The 23812-nt window shown below is 40.3% G+C and overlaps 1 pseudogene; it reads right to left on the bottom strand.

Annotated features, from left to right (window-relative positions):
• Positions 1–8187: 8187 nt before the first annotated feature.
• LOC148535404 (5S ribosomal RNA) lies at positions 8188–8306 on the bottom strand (annotated as a pseudogene).
• Positions 8307–23812: the final 15506 nt, after the last annotated feature.

Genomic DNA, 23812 nt, shown 5'->3' with positions numbered 1-23812 from the left:
GTGACAGCCCACTGGGTAGATGTATCACCTTACGCAGCAACAGCAGCAGCGTCACCAGTAGCAGCATCTCAGAAACGCCAGCTCGTTCCAAGGCAGGCTATGCTGTGTATCACCGGTTTCAGTAAGAGGCACACCGCCGACAACCTCTTAGAGAAACTGAGGGAAATCATCGCCCAGTGGCTTACCCCTCTTAGACTCTCCTGGGGATTTGTGATATCTGACAACGCCACCAATATTGTGCGGGCATTACATCTGGGCAACTTCCAGCACGTCCCATGTTTTGCTCACACAATAAACTTGGTGGTGCAGAATTTTCTGAAAAGCGACAGGGACGTGCAGGAGACGCTCTGGGTGGCCCGAAAAATTTCTGCCCACTTTCGCCATTCAGCGACTGCGTGCCGAAGATTGGAGCACCAGCAAACACTCTTGAACCTGCCCCGCCATCACCTGAAGCAAGAGGTTGTGGTGCGGTGGAACTAAACCCTCTATATGCTTCAGAGGATGGAGGAGCAGCAAAAGGCCATTCAAGCCTATACATCCACCTATGACATAGGCAAAGGAGGGGGTATGCACCTGACTCAAGCACAGTGGAGAATGATTTCCGTATTGTGCAAGGTTCTCCAGCCCTTCGAACTTGCCACACGTGAAGTCAGTTCAGACACTGCCAGCTTGAGTCAGGTCATTCCCCTCATCAGGCTTTTGCGGAAGCAGCTGGAGAAAATGAAGGAGGAGCTAAGACAGAGCGATTCCGCTAGGCATGTGGGACTTGTGGATGAAGCCCTTCTTTCGCTTTGCCAGGATTCCAGGGTGGTCAATCTGTTGAAATCAGACCACTACATTTTGGCCACCGTGCTCGATCCTAGGTTTAAAGCCTATGTGGTGTCTCTCTTTCTGGCTGACACAAGCCTGCAGAGGTGCAAAGACCTGCTGGTGAAAACACTGTCAGCTGAAGCGGAACGTGACATGTCAACAGCTCCTTCTTCATTTTCTCCCGCAACTGGGGCTGCCAGGAAAAAACTTAGGTATCCTAAGCAACCCGCTGGCGGTGATGCAGGGCAGGCAGGACCAAGTTTGTACATCTGGTCCGGACTGAAGGACCTGGCAACAATTTCTGACATGTCAGACAGTCCGTACCTGTACTGGCAGGAAAAAGAGGTAATTTGGAGGCCCCTGTCCAAACTGGCTCTATTTTACCTAAGTTGTACCCCCTCCAGTGTGTACTCTGAAAGAGTGTTTAGTGCTGCCGGGAACCTTGTCAGCGAAAGGCGTAGGCAGTTGCTTCCACAAAATGTGGAGAAGATGATGTTCATAAAAATTAATTATCAACTCTTCCAGGGAGACCAGCCTCCAGAACATACAGAGGGACCTGTGGTGGTGGATTCCAGCGGGGACGAGTTAATACTCTGTGAGGATGAGGATGTACACAACACTGAAGAGGGTGAGGAATCGGTGGATGAGGAGGATGAGGACGACATCTTGCCTCCATAGAGCCAGTTTGTGCAGGGACAGATTAATTGCCAGCTTGTTTTGTGGGGGCCCAAACGAACCAATCATTTCAGCCACAGTCATGTGGCAGACCCTGGGGCTGAAATGATTGGTTTGTTAAAGTGTGCATGTCCTGTTTATACAACATAAGGGTGGGTGGGAGGGCCGAAGGACAATTCCATCTTGCACCTATTTTTTTTCTTTGAATTATGTACTGTTTGGGGCCTAGTTTTTCAAACTGCCATCCTGTCTGCCACTGCAGTGTCACTCGTAGATGGGCCACGTGTTTGTGCCGCCCACTTGTGTCACTTAGCATAGTCATCCATCTACCTCGGTGCAACCTTTTGGACATAAAAACACTATTGTGAGGTGTGAGGTGTTCAGAATAGACTGGAAATGAGTGGAAATTAAGGTTTTTGAGGTTAATAATAGCATAGGAGCAGAAAAATCAACACATTCTGTGATTTTAGCTGTTTTTATGCTTTTTAAAAAAAAAATACAGATCCAAAACACAAAACCCAGAACCCAAAACACCGAAGGGTGGTTTTGGCAAAACCAATCCAGATCCAAAACACAAAGAAAGATCCAGATCCAAAACACGAAAAGTGGCCGGTGCACACCCCTAATATAGTCAATCAGGTTCCTGTAATTGAGAAAGAAAGAAACATTGTGCAGGATGTATTAATCCAAAAACATTGCAATGAAGATTAGAGCAGATGTCTCCGATACTATTTTTGTTGAAGAGAAACATCAATACAACTCAGATTATGAGACAAAGGGTGATTCTAAATACAGTCTCAGAACATTTTTCAATAATATAGGGAATTCTGAGCTGTGAGGAATATAGCGATATGGCATATAGTGCGCATGATAGTTTTCACATCATAACAGATTGGTAATTAAAAGCCATAGAATAACTACTTTTCTAAATGTGAGGGCAGGAAAGCTGACTGTCCGTATTAGGTCATGTATCCTGGGAGTCCTGTTACAAGGTTAATGGAAGGCAGGAAAGATAGGAAACTAACCCTTTGACATGCAAATGGCACCTAGCTCTGTATGTTCCTGAAAGGGCCTATTTCACATTTCGGAGCCACAGCTTAATTTTAAGAATTGTTAAATGTCATAGGACTCACATGATAATTACTCTTAGAAGTGTACAAGGCAGGAAGCCTTTGGTTAGAATCTTGGCCAGGTAATGAAATTAACAGGTTCCCTCTAGCCTGTTAATTAAGTAAGGAAATACTACCTTAGAGCTGTGTGTCCACTCAATTATGGTAACCTTGTCACCAGGGCATGTGTATTGCTCAGCCTTTGTGTCTGCCTCTATAGACGGTCAGCACCATAGGGGGTAAAACAAATAGAAACCAGGCTGATGAGATATGGCAGATCAATGATCAGTCATATTTGGATGGTTTATGTGATAAAATTGTTGTATCAGTGATAGCTGGAAGCTTGGGAAGTTATATACATATAACTGGACTCCATATCCAGGTTGTGTGTGATTCCCAAATCACTGAGACGTACAGATTTGAAGATATGAGATATCTCATGGATGCACTATGACAACCACATCATATTTACACTTGTATAACAGATAAAATATGGACAACTATGATGAATACCCCATATTGTAGGTAGTCCATCCACAGGGGAAGTTATTAGGTTTATTCTGTTATAAATTTAAAGGGATTTAAACTTAGCTGGGAGGTTCCTGACCTCCAGTTATCTAATCCGCCAGTCAGAGCCGACTGATGACATCACCTGAGGTGTGATACTCTTCTAATAATAGGGATTGAAGCCCTGTGTTCTGTGTTCAACGGGGGGATCAATTTGTCGCATTGAAGTTTAACCTGCAGTCGCTGCATTTCTTACCATTCCTCCTGGGCGGAATTCTGGGCTACGTGTTTCTAACACAGCGTATTTTCCGTAAGTCTACCTCTACCATTTTTATTTTATATTGCTGTATGTACCATTGTAACCATTCTTTTTTCTGTAACATTCTTTTTTAAGCATTGTACTATCTTTTGTATAAATAAAGTATTCTTTATTAGTTTATTTCATATATGCTCCGAACCCTAGTCTTTGAAGAGATTATTAGTGACACTACACATATTGTTAAGTATGGGAAGCAGAGGGTTGGTCTCAGCGAACTGTGTGGTCATCTGGGACACCGAGTCTGCGCAATTGTGGAGAGGTTAAGCAACAGATTAACTGCTTGGGAATCTTGTTGCTGAGCCTGTGCAATTATTGGGATAATAGAGGACCATTGGCCTCTTTAAATTGTTTCCATCGGTGGTGGCAGTTTCGTAAGTAAGGTATTTGTATCACGGTGCTCTGTCTATAGCAGAGGTACCCCCCCCACGTCAGGTATACTGGGTACTGGTCCCTGACATAAGCCTTTAGGGAACAGTGAGCAACCAGTCTTAAACACAGACAAAAGCAAAGAAGTGCACACAGGAGTAGATACATTTTCTAAGGTGCAAATTCCAAACACGAACAAAGGTGTTACACTTGTGAACCCTGAAATGAGTTCAGCTACAAAAATGTGTAAAGAGCTGAACTATGAAATTAATTCAGAAGTGCAGACACCTATTGACACACACAGCTCCAATATCTATGTAAACCCCACACAGCACTCAGCCATCTAGTGGTAGAGCAAATGTTTGCAGTCTCTCAGAGAGACTACATGCAGACTGTCATTCTGTAAACACCATACCAAATGACAAAAAGAATCACCAGGGGAAAAATATTTTTGTGCCTTTGGGTCACAACCATTTTATTGCAGTTCTGTACAAAGCCCTGGGACCTACAACAGATATATGGCCCAGTCTAGCAAGTTTTTCTCCACATGAGAATATTTTTTTTTTCAGGATTTCCAAGACTCTTCATGGCTAAGGAGTCCCACTGATGAGGAAAATCCATGATTGAAGAAATGCTGGACCCAGAAAATATCTCACGGGAGTATGATCTCAAACCAAGATGGTAGTATCACTTCTTTACTTGGCTTACCTTTTAGATCAAATGCAGCCACCATGGGGATTGAAATTAGAGATTGCCCTATAGAAATCCCACATGGTAATATAATCCTTTATTCCTTGATTGAATCCAACCTGCAGATTATCTGCAGCTCAATTTGTGTTGTCGATAACACACAATATTGCCCAGAGAAAAGTTCTGCATAGGCCAAAAACAGTTGTTGCTATTAAACTTGCATACTAAAGACACATATATGTAAATTCTGTACCTGTCAGAATGCAGGAGACAGGACAGAACGTATAGCGAGTAATGCTAAATCACTTGATAAATAGCCATTATATTCATTGTATTTCTTTGTCTGTTTGAATTTGTTTACAAGTTCAGCTTCGCTGCAGAACCCATGATGTTGTCATCCCATCAGAAGATCATTAGCTGACAAAGTTGTTACCAGTCTGAATATACTGACACCTGGACAAATCCAAACAATTTTCAGTTCTACAAGAAAAGGACAGTTCCCCATTAACCCTTTCATTACAGAAATCATTGTTTGTCTTGTCTTTCAACCCATATCCATTACAGTGCACCTTTCATTACTGCAATTGTACTGTAGACCTTTGAAATCACATGCCTGTATACAAGTCCAGTATGGATTGTTTATTGTCACAACATCATACCTTGTAAATAGTTTATTTTGTTTTATTTTGTGTATTACACAGTAGGATATCTATACTTCCATTTTTAAAGGCTTCAAACATAAATTAAATATCTAGTGAAGATGGTATAGTCCATTGGGACAAATGTATTAATTGGGAGAAATTGTTCTCTTAATACAGTCTGCATGGAGTCTAAGAGAATTTAATTTTAGCACAAAAAGGGTCATTGTAATTATATGCACATTGCGGCATATTGCATAATGCTGATTGGGCTTACACAAGCCATTCCTGAAAGATATTTAATGCCTGTATGAAGCATTCAGTGCATCCGGAAAGTATTCACAACGCTTCACTTTTTCCACATTTTGTTATGTTACAGCCTTATTCCAAAATGTAATAAATTTATTTTTATCCCCAAAATTCTACACACGATACCCCATAATGACAACGTGTAAAAAGTTTTTTTCAATTTTTGCATATTTAATTTAAAAAAAAGAAAACACTAAGAAATCACATGTACATAAGTATTCACTGCCTTTGCCATGAAGCTCAAAATTGAGCTCAGGTGCATCCTGTTTCCACTGATCATCCTTGAGATGTTCCTACAGCTTAATTGATGTCCACCTGTGGTAAATTCAGTTGATTGGACATGATTTTGAAAGACATATACCTGTCTATATAAGGTCCCACACTTGACAGTGCATGTCAGAGCACAAACCAAGCATGAAGTCCAAGGAATTGTCTGTAGACCTCCGAGACAGGATTGTCTCGAGGCACAAATCTGGGGAAGGGTACAGAAATATATCTGCTGCTTTGAAGGTCCCAATGAGCACAGTGGCCTCCATCATCCATAAATAAAAGAAGTTTGGAAACACCAGGTCTCTTCCTAGAGTTGGCCGGCCATCTAAACTGAGCGATTGGGGGAGAGGGATCCTAGTCAGGGCGGTGACAAAAAAAACAATAGTCACTCTGTCAGAGCTACAGCATTCCTCTGTGGAGAGAGGAGAACCTTCCAGAAGGACAACCTTCTCTGCAGCAATCCACCAATCAGGCCTGTATATTAGAGTGGCCAGACGGAAGCCACTCCTTAGTAAAAGCACATGGCAGTGCACCTGGAGTTTGCCAAAATGCACCTGAAGGGCTCTCTGGTCTGATGAGACAAAGATTGAACTCTTTGGTGTGAATGCCAGGCATTATGTTTGGAGCAAACCAGGCACCGCTCATCACCAGGCCAATACCATCCCTACAGTGAAGCATGGGGGTGGCAGCATCATTCTGTGGGGATGTGTTTCAGTGGCAGGAACTGGGAGACTAGTCAGGATAGAGGGAAAGATGAATGCAGCAATGTACAGAGACATCCTGGATGAAAACTGCTCCAGAGCGCTCTTGACCACAGACTTATCACTTTTCACTCTGCCACTTATCACTGCTTAGTACATAGACCCCATAGTTCCTTACACCACATGAGCCAATCACATGCATATGTATAGGAATGTTCATGTGATGTACATTGTTGTGTGATTGCACTAGTATTAATATTGGCCCATTTTGTTATGAGCCAACCTAATTTGTAAGCCTATCACAATATATTTGCAGATATAACATACATAGACATATATATATATATGTAGAAAGGGAAAGGCGGCACTCACAGGTCTGATGAAATGAAAGAATCAAACTTGACAACTGTGTCTGCCTTGTTCAACGTTTCAGTCTCACATGACTTTTATCAAGAACACAATGAAAAAAACAAATACACATACCTTTATAGTGGAATGTCCAAGGTGATTGGTGCAGTGTAATGCTCCATGCTGCCGGGGGCCAGAGTCTGACATCATCACTGTGCGTCAGACACTCAGGCATCACACAGGATAAAGCAGTCTGATGCCCCCGGTGGATAGGAGGAAAAATTACCACTGTACTTCGTGGATATGTGTGAATAGATAGTGAGGCACTGACATGCAGTGCTTAACATGATGAAATGTCAACATCGTGTCACCATATATAATGCAATTTGCAAGGTGTGGGTCAATGCCCACACATCAAAAAATTGAAGAAACAAAGTAAAAAAATACAAATCGCTCCTATAAAAAGAAGGAACATAAAAACTCCACACCACTGTTTTCCTTAATAGTGAATGTGAATAAAGTGAAAATGTAAAACTATTATTCCAAGTGGAAAACAAATAAGAATAATAATACATATACAAAAGATTATAAAAAATGAAAAAGATATGGATAAAAAAACTAAGTATGTAACCATACCGTTATATATAAACGGCAAGTGTACCATTGAAAGGATCCTAAACAGAATATATTGGTGAATACATCTACCAAAACATGTGCATCAGAATAGGTATATGAGATAAAACGACAAAAAATATATACATGTGTGCCACAGAAATGTAAGGAAATGAATGACTGTAGAATACATCCTAATAAAGAAATGTAGCAAAAGAATCACAAAAGAAGACTTAAAGCAATATAGTCTGTGGTGAAGACTAATCCATGGTATACAAATATGACAACCGTGACAAAAAAAACAATAGTCACTCTGTCAGAGCTACAGCATTCCTCTGTGGAGAGAGGAGAACCTTCCAGAAGGACAACCTTCTCTGCAGCAATCCACCAATCAGGCCTGTATATTACTCAGCTATGAGAAAAAAAGCACATGGAACACAGGAAGACCCAGCAGAGCTAAACCCAAAAAGGTGCTCAGGTAATCACAAATATGACAAAACATGAACATGTGCATAAATGCAAAGATAACTTGGACCACAAAGAGAACATACAGATGACTCAACAGTATTGGAAAAACATGATAGAAAAAATCAATAGAAAAAATCAATTAGAAAAAAAAAAATTTTACAAAAAAATATTGTACACAAAATATGTTATTAAAAAGCTCCAAAAAATTGAAAAAGTTGAATATTCTTATAACTCCAGATGTGCACAAATGTCCAAACAAGGAAATGGCCTAACCAGTAGATAAGCCAGAATTCAAAGGGAACATCTGTGACATATCATATCACTATCCTGTGTGCTACCTGGGTATATAGGAGACTTCTAAGTAGTACTTACAACACTGGGTCTTCCCTGAAGGTCTCCCATTCAAGTACTAGTCAGGCCCAACACTGCTTGGCTTCCAAGTTCAGCTAAGATTGGGCAAGACCAGTGTGGTATGGTTGTAACAAAATACAACATCTCCCCCAGGGCTACACAGTGATAGACAAGAGGATATTATGTTTTTGTATCCGTCCCTGTACGTGTCCTGGAATAATCTAACTGGTAAAAAAATATATAATTGCATACATATGTGTACATTATGAAATAGGACTGAACGGTCACATGAAGGCACAAATCTAGAAGATAATATGGAGCTCACAAAAAACAAGAAAAAGATAGAGTCTCCTTTAGTCCAAAAGTTTCTAATTGTAACAACCGCTTCTCACGGTCTCATGTGAGACTGAAACGTTGAACAAGGCAGACACAGTTGTCAAGTTTGTTTCTTTCATTTCATCAGACCTGTGAGTGCCGCCTTTCCCTTTCTACATATGTAAGTGGGTGTTCTATTGAACTTCCAGGAAGGCACCAAGGCAAGTAATTTATTTTGCATTTATGTGGAGTGCTAGCCATTTGACTATATATATATATATATATATAATATATTACATAAGATTCCACATTTCAATAGGGCAAAGGTCGTGGCTCATGTGCAGTCCCCAGTCCTAGACGTGTGCGGCACCCCAGCATGTTCTCTGCCTACATAGTAGGGACGGACCCTTTTTCGGAACCTGTTTTGCAGCACCTACTGTTTAATACATCCATGTGGTGAGTTGTAATTGTGAAAGGTTAAAATGGCTAGTACTGAGATAAGGCATAGCTTTGCAAAATTTGCTCAATCTGAATGAAGCCTTTGTTAATTGAGCAACTAGGAAATGTTGACCTTGCATGTGTCATGGCAAATTTTAGACAATAATTGCATTTTAGAATATTGAATTAATAAATCACAAGTTCAGTAAATGTCATTATGATTGTTGCCTATTCAACTTGCAATATATTGTTAATATTTATATTTTAATATTATTTTTCCTTTTTTTTGTCGACTATCATTATGAATTGTAATAAAGAATATTGTCATGTCACATCTGGAATATAAAGGAAAGTATACAATAGCGATGTTTGTCATTACTTAAAAAATCTGCCAAAACTTTAAGTTTTTTGCAAATAAATCCTGAATAAAATACCAAAATTTCTTGGACTGTGTGTAACCTAGTATGAATAAAGTTAAATATTGTTGTTCAAAAAAGTTATTATATTTGCTTGTATTAATAGGTTAATTCCTTGATTGATATTCCTTTGTGTTATTGTTTGTATATATTTAAAAATTAACTAATGTCCAGCCATTTGGATGTTTTAAGAACGTTTAAGTAAATGTGAGGAATAGTGTTTCAATGGGGTGAGAGGATGTCTTAAGCTGAGTACACACCTCATTGTCCTGTGTGTTGTAACGATATGTCTGTGAACAACATCGTTCACTGATATATTGCGTCATCTCTGCTGCACAGCCGATGGCCAACCTCTCTGCAGATATATTGGATCATCTTTGTGTGTGTATGGTCGAGCGGATGAGCAATGATTGCTTTGGCTATTCAGCATAACACCTGGAGGGCTGGTTTATTCAAATATTTTGCCTTGCCGTGTGTTATGATCCAGCTGGCAGCAGCTGTCATTGGGAAATTCTCTTTTTTTTTTGCATTTGGCCCAGTGACAGCTTTGAAGGTAAGGCAGGTTAGGGGAAGCACTGTCCAGCAGGAGCCGTGAACTGTTCCTGTGGGCACGATCACAGGAATCCAATGTGCCAAAACCAGCCAAATGCCCCCTCACAGGGAAAACCCACAATTGTAGCGCCATTTCACTAAATATTAGTGATCTGTTGAAGTTATGGACTCAGTATGGACTTACACATAGACACAATGTTAGTCACTACTATTGGCTACTTCACTCGCAGCCTCCATCAGGACATTGAGAGTGTGTGTGTATGATATATATATATATATATATATATATATATATAGATGTCAGGATTAATTGATGCCACTCAACCATTTGGGGTGCCCTTAGTATGTGACCAATTTGAATAAAGGGAATATATTCCCTGTATTCAAAGGTATTACAGTTTGAAAAGTGTATATATTTATAAATAATATGTATAGTTATTCTAAGCTATATATATATATATATATATATATGTATATATATACACACACACACATGCACACACACCCACACACACATACAGCATGTAGCCTCCATAATTACCCAAAAGATAGGGTTAGTGTTTTGGTACTCCTAGAAGAAATACTATAAAAACTTTTGAAGGTCCTCGTCCGGGAAATCACCAGACAGCACTGCAGTTTGTGGTTGATTTTGCGATCCCTTCTTTAACGTTTGTAGACACATATTCCTCATCATGAGAATGACACCTGTGTGCCTTGAAACAATAAAGAAATTAAAGCAAATTCATCTACAAAGTGTAGTGATGTGTGCTTTGCTCCCGGACCTGCCAGTTCAATAGTATGTTATGTAAATATATATTTATATATATTTAGAGTCCAGATCTTATGCACACACTTTTTACAGCATTGGTAGGTTGCTGTTCAATTTAAGTACGCATATCAATATGTTCCAATGAAATTGGCACTACTCCTTAAATATAATTTCTCTTGCAATATTATAAAGCACTGCTGTACACTTTATCCAGCCCTAATGCTAAAGAATTCCAACAATTCCAAACAACATGCTATCAACCTCTTAGCATGGCTTATACAAATGGGTCCAAACCATATTTGTGAGCCATGCTGTGAAGTTGAATACATGTTGTTGGAAGTCTTGAAAGGGCCTATTTGGTACCAATGTCCACAGACAAACATAAGTATCATGACGAATACATGATCTGTCTTTGTGTACGGTGATGGCTGGCTATGTTTAATCAGAATACAATTGTCAGTCCCTCTTAACCACATCAGCATGGGACACAAGGCCTATAAATTCTAACGATAGCTAAACGTCTGACAATTGTTTCTAAATCCACATTCAGAACACTCTTTCTGAGCATATCAGTGTCTGTGTTATACTTCAATTGCCACAGACATACTGTTTCTATATGCGAAGTAAACACTCAAAGTATCTTTGTGTATTCCAAATACTAGTCCCAGACATGTCCACAAGACTTGTTTGTCAGCACTGAATATATAAAGTCTTTAAATATATGTGTATTCATAAATATGTAAATACTTTAACAGTGTGCAGTAACACGGCAAATGTTCACAACGCTAAAATAGCACCGTGCACAATAATATTATACTGACTACGCCAGATGGCGTCGTGCAAATATTATTTTTACAATTTAGGTCTCAGCCACCCATCTGGCTTTGACCATATGAATCCCAAATTAAAAAAAAACACTACATAAAATAGGATAAAACGAAAAGAGATTATTGTGAAATCACAAATGTTTTATTATTTAAATAAATAAAATAAAAAACCATGACTCAATACTTAATTTTGAATAGATAGAAAATTGATTTTATTTATCTGCACTCAAACTTTCTGCACCATCTTTCATATTATTTTTCTGTGCTTTTCTTTTTTTCATACAAATTGTCTATAAATTAAAAGCATAGAATAAATTGACAACCAATACACAATAACTTCAAATTTAGATCATATGTTAAAATGAAAACATTCCATACAAGAGATAGAGAACAAGCCAGCGAGCAACATTCAGTTATCAAAAAAATGACCTAACAAAAGAGTGTTAGCACAAACAAGAGAGCACTAGAGAAAGAGATAACAAAAGAGAAAGAACAAGATACAGAAAGAGAGCTAACTATAGTTATAAAAAGGAGAGTGATTGCGCAAAGGAGACAGTATGAAAGAGAACATTGACCATATTCAATATGGGGTTAAAAGTCTGTTATCTGGGATAATTTATCAAAAATTACATCAGTTTCCCCCTTTTCAATTGTGCCCTTATTCATTTACGAATACTTTTTGCAGTTAGCAAAATTCTTTGTTAAAAGGGGGGAGGGGGGTATAAGATTTCATTGCTGTAGAGGTGCTGAAAAAAATGAAAATTTGGGGTTTGTGGTTAAAAAAAAAAAAAATGGAGCCTTTGAAATTACCCCTTAAAGTAATGTGTTTACTTTTAATTATTTTCAAAATTATTATATCAACACAAAAAAAAGGAACTTTCATTTTGGAGCCCATTAACAAAATGTTGGTGAAAAAACTAAACTAGCAACATTGACTCAAGTAAGGAGTTCCCATGTATGCCGCAGTTCTTTTCTAGAATGGTGGTGGGTGCGCCATGTGCCATATAAAGACTTTATAACATACACTGTAAAGATATAAAAATATGCTGGCACCCATTTTAATGTACCTTTAATTTGCTGTGACTGGTTATTTTTCAAAAAAAGAAAAAATATTGCTATTGTTCAACACTTCTTCACAGGTGCTTTTATGCAACCGGCCACAGCTATTTAAAAACCAAGATTACCTTCAGCAGGCAAAAGTGAGGGTACCCATAGTGATTCACCATGTCAGACCATCTTTTGGGGTGACAGGCTAATTTGGCCTAAAGTGACAGGTCTTTAAGATACTTATCCTTCCAACCGGGTTCCGTTTTCTTTATAACCTAATTTAATACAGAGTTAAGCGGGCATGCAACCAATACTTTATCCCTCCTAAAACTAAGATGATGGCAAAAAGTCAAACAACGGTCTTTTCTCCTCAAATTGAATATGGCTCCAAGATGGAGAAAGATAGCAAGAGAGCACAAAAGAGAGTTATAATAAAAGTATAGAGATAATAAGAAACATCAAATGATGTTTATAAACATTAATTTTAATTAAGTAATGTGAAAAAAGGGGTTTTTAACACCCTATGGACTTTTTTTAGTTTCCCCTAAATATACTAAAGGGGAATTTGGAGTACTATTTATAAAATTCTGATCCAAGGCCTAATTAGCAATTATTTGTATTAAACTAATTGCATTTTCCATAATTGTATTGGGAAATGCAATCTGTCTGCAAATTTCTAAAAAAAAAAATTGTGGAAAAATACAGTGTAAAACACCGTGATTATAAGGCCACCCTGTGGTAGCATTATCCAGGGTGCTCCCTGGTTACCGGACTCCTGCTCTACTGTAAAAGGCAAGGCAGAGGCCGGAGCCGGCCCCAGTGATCAGCTGTATGGTCTTTAAAATATAAATAAACCAACAAAAATAGTTACAAAAAAAAAATATCACGATCCAGGAACCGGAGATTGGGACTCCAGTGATGTCCTCCCTCCAGTCGGGTGGGATCGCATCATGCACTGTGACCCGGGCATTATCTGACCAGGTTACAGTGCAGTATGGTACACCAGTTGACCGCATGGAGGACATCACCAGTGCACCAATCACTGCAGGTAAGTGTAATTTAGAAGGGAGAGGGGTAGCTGTGGGGTCGTGATCGTGGGGGAAGGGGAGGGGTTGCGATGGATGACTGGCTCATGCGCAGTTACTTCTCACTATATTTTATAAAAAATACAGAGATCAGTGAGCGGATGGGATTTGCAGTGACATAGCTTTATTGCAAAGTATGTACCCGCAAGGGTTTTTAACTCAAACCCTGTGATATTGGCAGATTTTGCAATGCAAATTCAGTAGGTAATATCACACTACAATCTGCATTCTGAATACGGATTGTAGTAAATCTAGCCTTTAGAAAGAGAAGTTGCTTGAGAAAGAAAGACACCAAAAGAAAAAAAAATGTTTCTTAACAAATAGGTGTACGATTTTGAAAGACAGATAGAAAGAGAGGCAGAGTGACTGTGAATTTATAATAGATCCCTTTACACCAAATAAATGTATACAATTAATTTGAAGTATTTCTATTTTAATACCCAAATTAGCTACAATTTATATTTGGAACTTAAATCAAACTCTTAATATTTGTAAAAAATTTTACTTAAGGCTATTAAAATAAATTATATTGCTCAAAACTATATTGATATTTCACTTAAACATAGTAATGTTGGATAATGTGCTTGATTATTCACCTGTTTGATGTATATTGTTGAGATGTTATCATCTTCAATCACTTCTTCCCATAACGATACTTGAAGTGAAGATCACCTAGTAAGGCTCCAAAACATGCAAAATTACAAAGTTCTGAGCTAGTAAGTTGTAATAATCTTTATATCAACTTCATATTCAAATACTTAGCTAAGAAAAAAAAAATTAAAAATTGGGGTCAGAAAGCAAATATGTGGCCCATTACTTTCCGTAGCCAATATTTAGGGAGATACCATCATTTACCCACTTTACAACATACCGATGTAAGCATTTCAAAAATACCCTTAACTCCCTTAAATATACCTGCTTGTAAGGGGGGGATAGGGGAAAAATGTGCATGTTTACTACTAAAAAATATAAAGGATTGATACAACCTGATTTTGACATCCAACGTTGATTTATCAAGGTGGTTGTTCTTCCTCCTCTTCTGGTCTTCTTAAAGCTGCTCCAGTTGGTTCTGGTGTTGTTGGTCATGGTGGAGGTGCCAGTGCTACTGGTATGGTAGATGTAACTTGGTTGTTATTGGAAACTCTGGGACTCCTGGCCATACCAGGGCTGTGGCGTTGCATGGGCATAGGTTCCTGCTGCTCCATGAAATGATGATGATGTTCTCTGGGATCGAAGAAAGAACATCATGTTCTGGGTGATCTGTTGTAGTAACGTGGCGATGAGGCTGTTGCTGGTGGCAATCTGGTTCTGAGATGTGGCTTGACATTCCATGGTCTCCACAAGTTTGTTGAGCACAGCGGTCATGATCCTCAGTTGGTAGGCCACTCCTCTCATAATTTCCCGGTTTTCCAGGTTTTCCTGTCTTTGTTCTTCTTGGACCATCTGCAAAACTCTTCCAATCGATTGGTCCACTTGCTCCAGTCTTCTGTCCACCAAGTCCCTGAAGCTGTTCTGGCAATTGTCCATGTCTTGTGCCAGTTTGGTAATCTTGTCCACTTGATCATGTGCAAGTGGATGTTGTACATCTGCCACCACTTGAAATTGTTGCACTATGAAAAAAGAAGATTATTTTTTTAAATACAATATTAATATTATTTAATCCAAACAACCAATACAGTTCTTTGTGGAATCCAAAAATATAGCCGGGTACACAATGGGACATATATTGGCCAAACAATTGATTGGCAATTATATCTGCAGCCCGTTACTTGCTGTGTACCAGCTATTTGTCTATAAATGACATAGTCCAAAGTCAAATAGTCTTGTTTATGCTGCCAAACCTATCATCAATTTTAAAAGGTGGTCACATTTTTAACAATAATTAATTACGTAAGTTTTTTACTGACCAACTGTTGTAGGTTTTCTTGGCGTCGCAATTCCAGAAGATCCGGTCTAAAGTATGGTCCGATCCCTAAAGAAACTCCAGCGCTGGTTGATGGTCCCACCTCTTCTATATAAAAGAATAAAAATTTTAAACATATAAATTATTATTATTTTTTTTCAATTTGTAAAATTAAATTTATATGGCATGTCCTACCAATAGATATTTTACAGTAGGGCAACCACAAAAAAAGACATAACAAATATCTGGCCAATCTTCCAATTTTAGCCAGATGAGAAAGATATTTCGTAATTGTATGCCAATCATAATGATTTATTTAAAAAAAAAACTAAAATTGTTAATACACAGTGGCCAATTCAATTGAACACGATGTTGGATAACTGCTGGAGGGAGCTTCCCTAGCTAGTCAATACAATGCAGTGTTTGGCCACGCTAAACATTTCTTAACCCACACCCATTGTGGATGCAAAAAGAGATCCGATAAAAGTGCCAGACACACAGCTCTGTTGATTGTTATCACCGCACAAACAGCCACGCGCTCTGCACTTTAGTCAGAAAATGCAGTTTACCCCCCATTAACAAACTTGAGAATGTCGCAATAAGCGGCATTCTCCCACCAGCACAGGGCACTGGATAATATAGCTCTGGGAACTCCATCCCGGCGCAAATAAATTTGCATAGAATTGAAGGCCGACCACAGCAAAATTTAATTCTATTATTTGCAATACCTAAATACCTCTTGGCTCAGAAGATTCTTGCACACCTATGCCCAAATCTTCTTGCAGGTTAAGTAGAAGACTTGATTCTTGCAATACAGGTTCTCTTCCTATGTCTTGAGTGAAGACGTCTATATGAAAGAAAAGTAAACAAAAAGTATTAACATACATTACAACTTATAGTCAATAATTATACTAAAATAAACCCTTACAACCCCAATATTTCTGTACTCTGGATTGCTATGTCTAAAATGGGTACAGAGCAAGTGGTGCGTAGCCACCTATTACACTCAGACACGTGTGCACTGCACACTTAACCATTTTTAGATGGGTGTGCTAAAAATTTAGGAGAAATGGGAACAGAAAAGTTATTTCCCGGGGTTGAAAACAAAAATGTACAGTTGTAGAAACATGACTAGCACTTTTTTTAACATAATTATTTTTAACTTCACCCTCAATCCTTAATTGCCTTTCTGATATTTGATCCGGAGATTCCTCCTTCTTTGGGATGAATAGTTGGCCTGATCCTGGCAGTCTGGTCACATTTCTGCTGTGCAGTCTCCTTCGATGATCTTCTGGCTATAGGTTAAATTTAAAAAAAAATTTTTTTTTGAGTTGTAACATTTTTACAATGAAACTAAATCAAAACCCAATAACATCTTTTACTTACCACTTGTGGGCCCTCTAGGCAAATCAGGATTGTCCCTTCTTGGAATCTGACCTTTGTATGCTGTTCTTCTGTCTTCCGCTGTTCCTCCAGTCTGGCTTACTCTCCGCTTAGTTGGCTCTATATTTAATATGTTATTTGGAATTGTTATAATTTGCTGATTGTATAAAAAAAAAATTAAACATACTAGGTTTTGGATGAGTTGTAGGGACATGGCTATCCAGCAAGCCTCTGACCTTGGTGACCATAATTGGATTCATATGTTCACATATCTTCTCCTGCCATGGCAGCCCGCTGGTTCCTCTCTCATGGTCTTTCTGCTTCTTCATCTTCTCTTTGGTTTGCCATTTGCAGTTGCCGTACCTATAACAATAGAAACATATAATTTGACGGCCCATCTAACCAGCCAAATTTTTAAACATATTGTTACCTCAACCCTTACTGATCCTTACTTCTTCAGAAGGATATCCTTATGTCTATAGCATGCATGTTTACATTGCTGTACTGTCGTAGACACTACCAACCTCTGTTGGGAGGCTATTCCACTTGTCCACTACCCTTTCTGTAAATAAAATTATGCACAAATTCCCCCAATTTTTGTACCTCTTCTTGCAAACGTTTCCATCACGAGCTCTTCTTGAAGTTGCTGTAACCCTCGAGGCTATCTCGTCCCAGATAGCCTTCTTCTCTTTTCCGGTGGTATTCTGATCACGATGACCGTATATCTTTGCATAATGGCGTAGAACTCCACCTACGAGGGCTTTGTTCTCACTTTTGTTGAATCTGATTTTTCTTAGTTTCTTCTTTGTTCCTGTTTCCCCTGAAGATGTTTACCTTGTTTCTTCTGTCCTCGGCTGAGAAAAAAATCAGAAATTTTTATTAGAATTTGTTTTAATAACTTTTTCAATTACATTAGTGGAATTTTCATAATATTACAAGGCATTAAAGGGAATATCAAAGCATTGCTGTGTTGCGTTACGTATTAAGGTATTTTTTGGGTGCCTTATAGGCAAAATGTCCTTCATCTAAAGGCTGACCCTTGCCCAATATGCCACACAAATATATAAAAATATGGATTTTGAGACAAATATTTGCATAGAAATAGCATAATATACTTTCAAAATACTATAGTAAACAACTAATAATACACTGGAAAAAAATAATCTAAAAATCAAAGCTAAATAATTAATTAAACAAAATATTATTAGGAATAATATGCTTACGCTGTGCTTTGAAAAAAGTATTATACCTGTAAGTGCATTACTGTGTGCTATTTTGTACAAAGGCCACCCACCTTTGCCTAACAAAACCACGCTTTAATGCACTTGCACGTATTATACAACACACATTATATGGCCAGCGTTGCCATATTAGTGCACATAATACTGCAGTAAACAGCTACATAGCACACAAAGAAAGTAGTCTTTCAGAAATATCTTTTGCATCAACAGTTGATCTGACCAGCTTGCTACTTAATTTAAATATATATATGTGATAGCTATGAGACTGCAAATGTATGCAATCACATGAAAAAGTAAAAAGCATCATTAACAGTCTCATAGGTAACACATACATATATTTAAAATAAGTTACAAGTTGGTCTGATAAAATGGTGGTGCAAGAGTTATTAGAACCAATAATTTTTATGTGTGATTTTTGGTGGAAAAGCCCATTATTCTGTGGACGAATATGCCAAACGTCGGCTATGAAATGTGTTCATTCATAAGTATAAGTGCTTCAATGTGTGGTATTTTGGGCAAAGGTGGTTGCCATTTGTGCAAAATACAACGCTTTAATGCTTTTGAACATATTATGACACACATTATATGGGCTGCGTTGACATATTATTCCACAGATTACTGCACTACACAACAAAAATGCCACACCAATAACATATTTTGTTTTTTAAAATAACTTTGGCATCTACATTTTTTCAGACCTGCCGTATTCTATTATAAGCGAAAAGTCAGTTTTGCCAATATTTTTAGGCCTAAAATAATCTTTTTTGGGGTATTTCATTAATCACCCTATTTAATTTCATCATTTTTACACTGATGCAAAAACCCAATGCAATGTAATAGACAAAAAAGGATCGCCTATGAATACCCGCCATAAATTATTGCAGATTTGGGCTTTTTGGGGGTGCTAAGTTCAACGAACCACCCAGAACGATTTGAACAGCGCCCTTGGGGTCTCATTCAGACCTGCTCGCAAGCGCAGATGCACTCGAAAGCGGGTTGATGTAGAGGCCCTGCGCACCGCAGCGGCCGCACTGTGCGTGAGCAAGCCCCAGAGCGAGAGAGAGATTCTCTTGCTCCGGGGCTTACTACAAAAGTTTTGTAGGCAGGGCAGGGGGGTGGCTTGCCAAACAGAGGCGTTCCCGACGGAACACCTGCCATTTGGGGGCGGCCCCACTGATTTCACTCGTGATGTCAGTGGTGAGCTTCCGGCTCTAATAGAGCCGAAAGCTCACTGGGGCTTGCGGCAGACGAGACCCTACCACCAAGACCATCGCGACCATCTACCTGGCCGCTCGCTAAAGCTGTGGGTGGTTACCCACAGCCTAGCGAGCGGCCAGGAGGCCGGGCCAAAAAATTGATGCGGCTGCCCTCATTCATAGCGTGCGCTCGCATTTTGCGAGCGCCTCTGAATGAGGTCATCGGGACCTGATTCAGACTCGCTCGCGAGCGCTGAGCGCTCGCAAGTGGGTCGATGTTGCCCAAGTGCGCATGCGCACGACGGGGGCGGCTCCGTCGTGCGCATGCGCGAGACCCGAATAACGACGGCCAAGCCGTCGTTATGGGTCTCGCACCAAAAGGGGCGTGCTGTCAATAGTGATTGACAGCACGCCCCCTTTGGTGGGCGTGCCGGGGGCGTGGCTGCCCAGACGAAGGCGTTCCCATGGGAACGCCTACCATCTGGGGCCGGCCCCACTGACATCACTAGTGATGTCAGTGGGAGCGCTTTTGGCTCTGATAGAGCCAAAAGCACTCCAGGGCTTGCGGCAACGAGACCCTACCGCAAGGGTCTCGTCGCAAGCCCAATGGTTGCGATGGTCTTGACCATCGCAACCATCATTTTAACCGCTCACTATAGCTGTGGGTGGTCACCCACAGCTATGTGAGCGGCCAGGAGGCCGCTCCAAACACTAAGAGGGACGGCCCTGATTTAGAGCGAGCGCCCTGTCAGAGCATCCGGCTCTGAATCAGGGCCTTAGTGCTAACTGTTTTGAAACACGCAAAAAAAAACCCACAAAGGACACCCCTATAAAGCACTGAAGAAATGGGGGGAAAAAAAGGGGGTACAAAATTAGTAAATGGCTAAATAGCCTTTGGGGGGTTCTACAAGTATGGAGAAGGTGTTTGTTTGATTGCAGGTATTTGCTGAAAGTGCCTTTATTGGTTCTTTTTAATATTTGATGCTCCCATTTTCATGTACCCACAAATTTGATGGGACTACTGAAATTGTAATTGAATACGGCCCCTGCTTGCTACTTCATTTAAATATATGAATGTGTTCATTCTAAAACTGCCATTTTGTAAAATCACATGACAAAAGTTCAATGCAAAATTTAAAGTCTCATAGCTAACACATTCATTTATATGTGTATATATATATATATATATATATATATATATATATATAGAGAGAGAGAGAGAGAGAGATGAGCGGTTCGGATTCTGTGGAATCCGAACCGCTCCGAACATTGGGGATCCAAGTCCACCCGAACCCTGTTCGGGTGTTCACCGCCTGACTCGGATCCCCGTTCGGGGCCGAACGGCGGCCGCCTGATGTCGGATTCTCACTAGAGAATCCGACATCAGGTCTCCTCGTGTGTAGGGCAGAGCGCAGTGATAGCGCTCTGCCCTACACAGATACAGACACACAGCCGCCAGCGGCAGCTGTGTGTTTGTTACAGCAGCCAATGAGAGTCACACAGACTCTCATTGGCTGCTGCACGGAGGGAGCCGGCTGGAGCTCACACATGAGCTCCGTCTTCCGGCTCCCTCCTCAGCGTGTGACAGAGCGGACGGCGCGGGAGCGGGGATACAGGTAAGTTTTTATTTTTTAATTTGTGCAAGGGCCGGGGGCGCTACTGGGGGGGGTCTGCTACTGGGGGGGCTATACTACTGGAGGGGCCTGCTACTGGGGGGGGCTATACTACTGGGGGTCTGCTACTGGGGGGGCCATACTACTGAGGGGCCTGCTACTGGCGGGGGCCATACTACTGGGGGGGGCTTGCTACTGGGGCAGCCTACTACAGGGGGGGCCATAATACAGGGGGGGCCCATACTACAGGGGGGGCTACTACAGGGGCAGCCTACTACTGGGGGGGGCCTGCTACTGGGGCAGCCTACTACTGGGGGGGCCATACTACTGGGGGGGCCATACTACTGGGGGGCATACTACTGGGTGGCATACTACTGGGGGGCATACTACTGGGGGGGCCTGCTAATGGGGGGCATACTACTGGGGGGCATTCTACTGGGGGCACTGCATAGTGGACCCTACTACTAAAGGGACTGCATAGGGGGCACCACTGCTGGGGGACATTGTGTAAGGGACACCGCTACTGTGGGCATTGTGTAAAAGGGTCACTACTGTGGGCATTGTGTAAAAGGGGCACTACTGTGTGTCGTAACATAAATAAGAGACACTACTTTATGGTGTAAAGTGAATCAGGCCCTATGTGCGGTGTAATGCGAATAAGATTGTGCACTGTGACTCCTAGGGCTGTAGCCCACTTTGTAAACAAGTACTGTGACTCTGCTGGCCGTACCCCACTGGGTGGGTGCACTACTTTTCATTTCTGCCACTGCTGTGTGGCAATGTGTCATAGATGTGCTTTATACTGTGGTGTCTGTGTCGTTGTGCCGCTGCTTTGTCGCTTAGTGTAACCAGTCGGCTCACTGCAACCTTTGGCCAATAATGTTGAAAACAATATTATAAGCTGTGATATGGTCTAAATTGACTGGAAATTAATGTTATTGAGGTTAATAATACTCTAGGAAGAAAAAAAAAGACCAATTTATGTGATTTTAGCTTTTTTTGTCAATTATTGTAAAAAAATCCAAATCCAAATCCAAAGCCAGTCACCGCAGTTTGGCAAATCCAAATCCAAATCCAAAGCTGGACGACGAATTAGAACCAAATCCAAATCCGGCAAAAATGGTCCGGCGCACATCCCTATATATATATAGCAACGCTGAGCAGATACTGTCTGGCTTAATATGTATAAGTGCATCATTGTGTGGTATGTTGGGCAAAGGTGGTTGGCCTTTGCACAAATTGGCAGACAATAATGCCCTTTTCCGTATTGTGCCACACATTATATCGCCAGGGTCGGCATATTATGGCACATTAAAATGTGTATGCCTTGAGATTATATCATTATAATGTGTATATAGCGTATTTTTTGTTGCATATACACATTATAATGCTAGATATTCACAACGTTGCCATATTGGCATGTGCCATAATATGCCAACCATGGCTATATAATGTGTGGCTTAATAAGTGAAAGTGCTTTATTGTCTGGCAATTTGCCCAAAGGCCAAGCACAATTGCCCAAAAAACCACACAAATGATGCACTTACATAAATTTTACCACACAGCTATGACCAGCCTTGGCATATTATGCCAAGTACCTATTTGTATACTTTGTGCTTTCTAATGTGTATAGCCTTTCTTTATGTGGCATTTTGTACTTTGCTACAGTTTTGTGTTGAAATGATATGGCAACACTGGCCATATAATGTGTGGCATAAGACGTAAAAGTGCATTAATGTCTAAATATTTCGACAATGACCAAGCACGTTTCCCCCCAAAAAACACCCATAAATGCACTTACACAAATTATGCCACTCGGTAGATGCCCGGCATTGGCATATCATTTCGACACAATAATACACTAATTAGTATTAGTGTACTGGGAGATCTTTTTAAATGCACAACTGTAATGGAGACACTGTATAAGGGACCTCCCTTTTTAGGACACTATCTAAGGGTCAACACTGTTAAGGACAATTTTTTAAAACCACTACCATATATGGGGTTGATACCCTACAGGGCGCATTTTTAAAAAACGCAGCACTACTGTGGACACTGTATAAGGCATTAACCTATTAGAGAATACCTGCTACGGACCACCACTAAAGGAAAGACTGTTACATGGACACAAACAGAAACTCTGCAAAGGGATCCAAACCTACCGTACTCCCAGAACTTCTCTTCCCTTTTTTCTATCTTGTAGGGGCCCGGCCTATTTTGTCTATCCCTGTTCCCTAAATATTAGATTGCGCCAAAGGCCTAGAGAGGTGTAGTGAGACTAATGTATGTAATAATGTATTTGTGTGTGATAAAATACATTACCTGTGATGGCTGATCTCCACGGTCCTGCGTACACGATGTCCCCACCGCACTACTCTCCCTCCGTCGTGACCCATCTTCCAGTGACGCCTGCCACTCGTCACCAGTGTCTGGAGTCTAATCGGAGGATGAGGACGAGAGGGGTGCTCGGGGTCTCTTCTCCCTTGGCATTTCTTCTTATTAATAACCTGAAAAGAAAAAAATGTAAAACATTTTCAGAGGTGTTGCCATGCATATGCGAGTACATTTATAAATGGCGCTTTTAACGTGCATATTGGTGAATGTAGCCGGATGTACCGCATAATGGAACCGATGCTTAGTACATCCCACCCTAATAATGTGAATGTGTATTAAAAAGGAGAAAAAATTATTATGTTATTGCAATTTTGCCTCTGTGAGCGCATGATTTAGGATCTGGATGCTGTTTGTGTGCATGTGTTTAAACGGAATATGACAAAGGTGTTCACTACTGGCTATGTGAGTGCATGGGCCAGGTTGGTGTTACAGTGCATGTGCTTACAGGCTAGAGGGCACT

This window comes from Taudactylus pleione, unplaced genomic scaffold, assembly GCF_031769625.1.
Source record: "Taudactylus pleione unplaced genomic scaffold, aTauple2 ptg000053l, whole genome shotgun sequence".
Lineage (NCBI taxonomy): Eukaryota > Metazoa > Chordata > Amphibia > Anura > Myobatrachidae > Taudactylus > Taudactylus pleione.
This window is presented reverse-complemented; position numbering and strand designations above follow the sequence as displayed.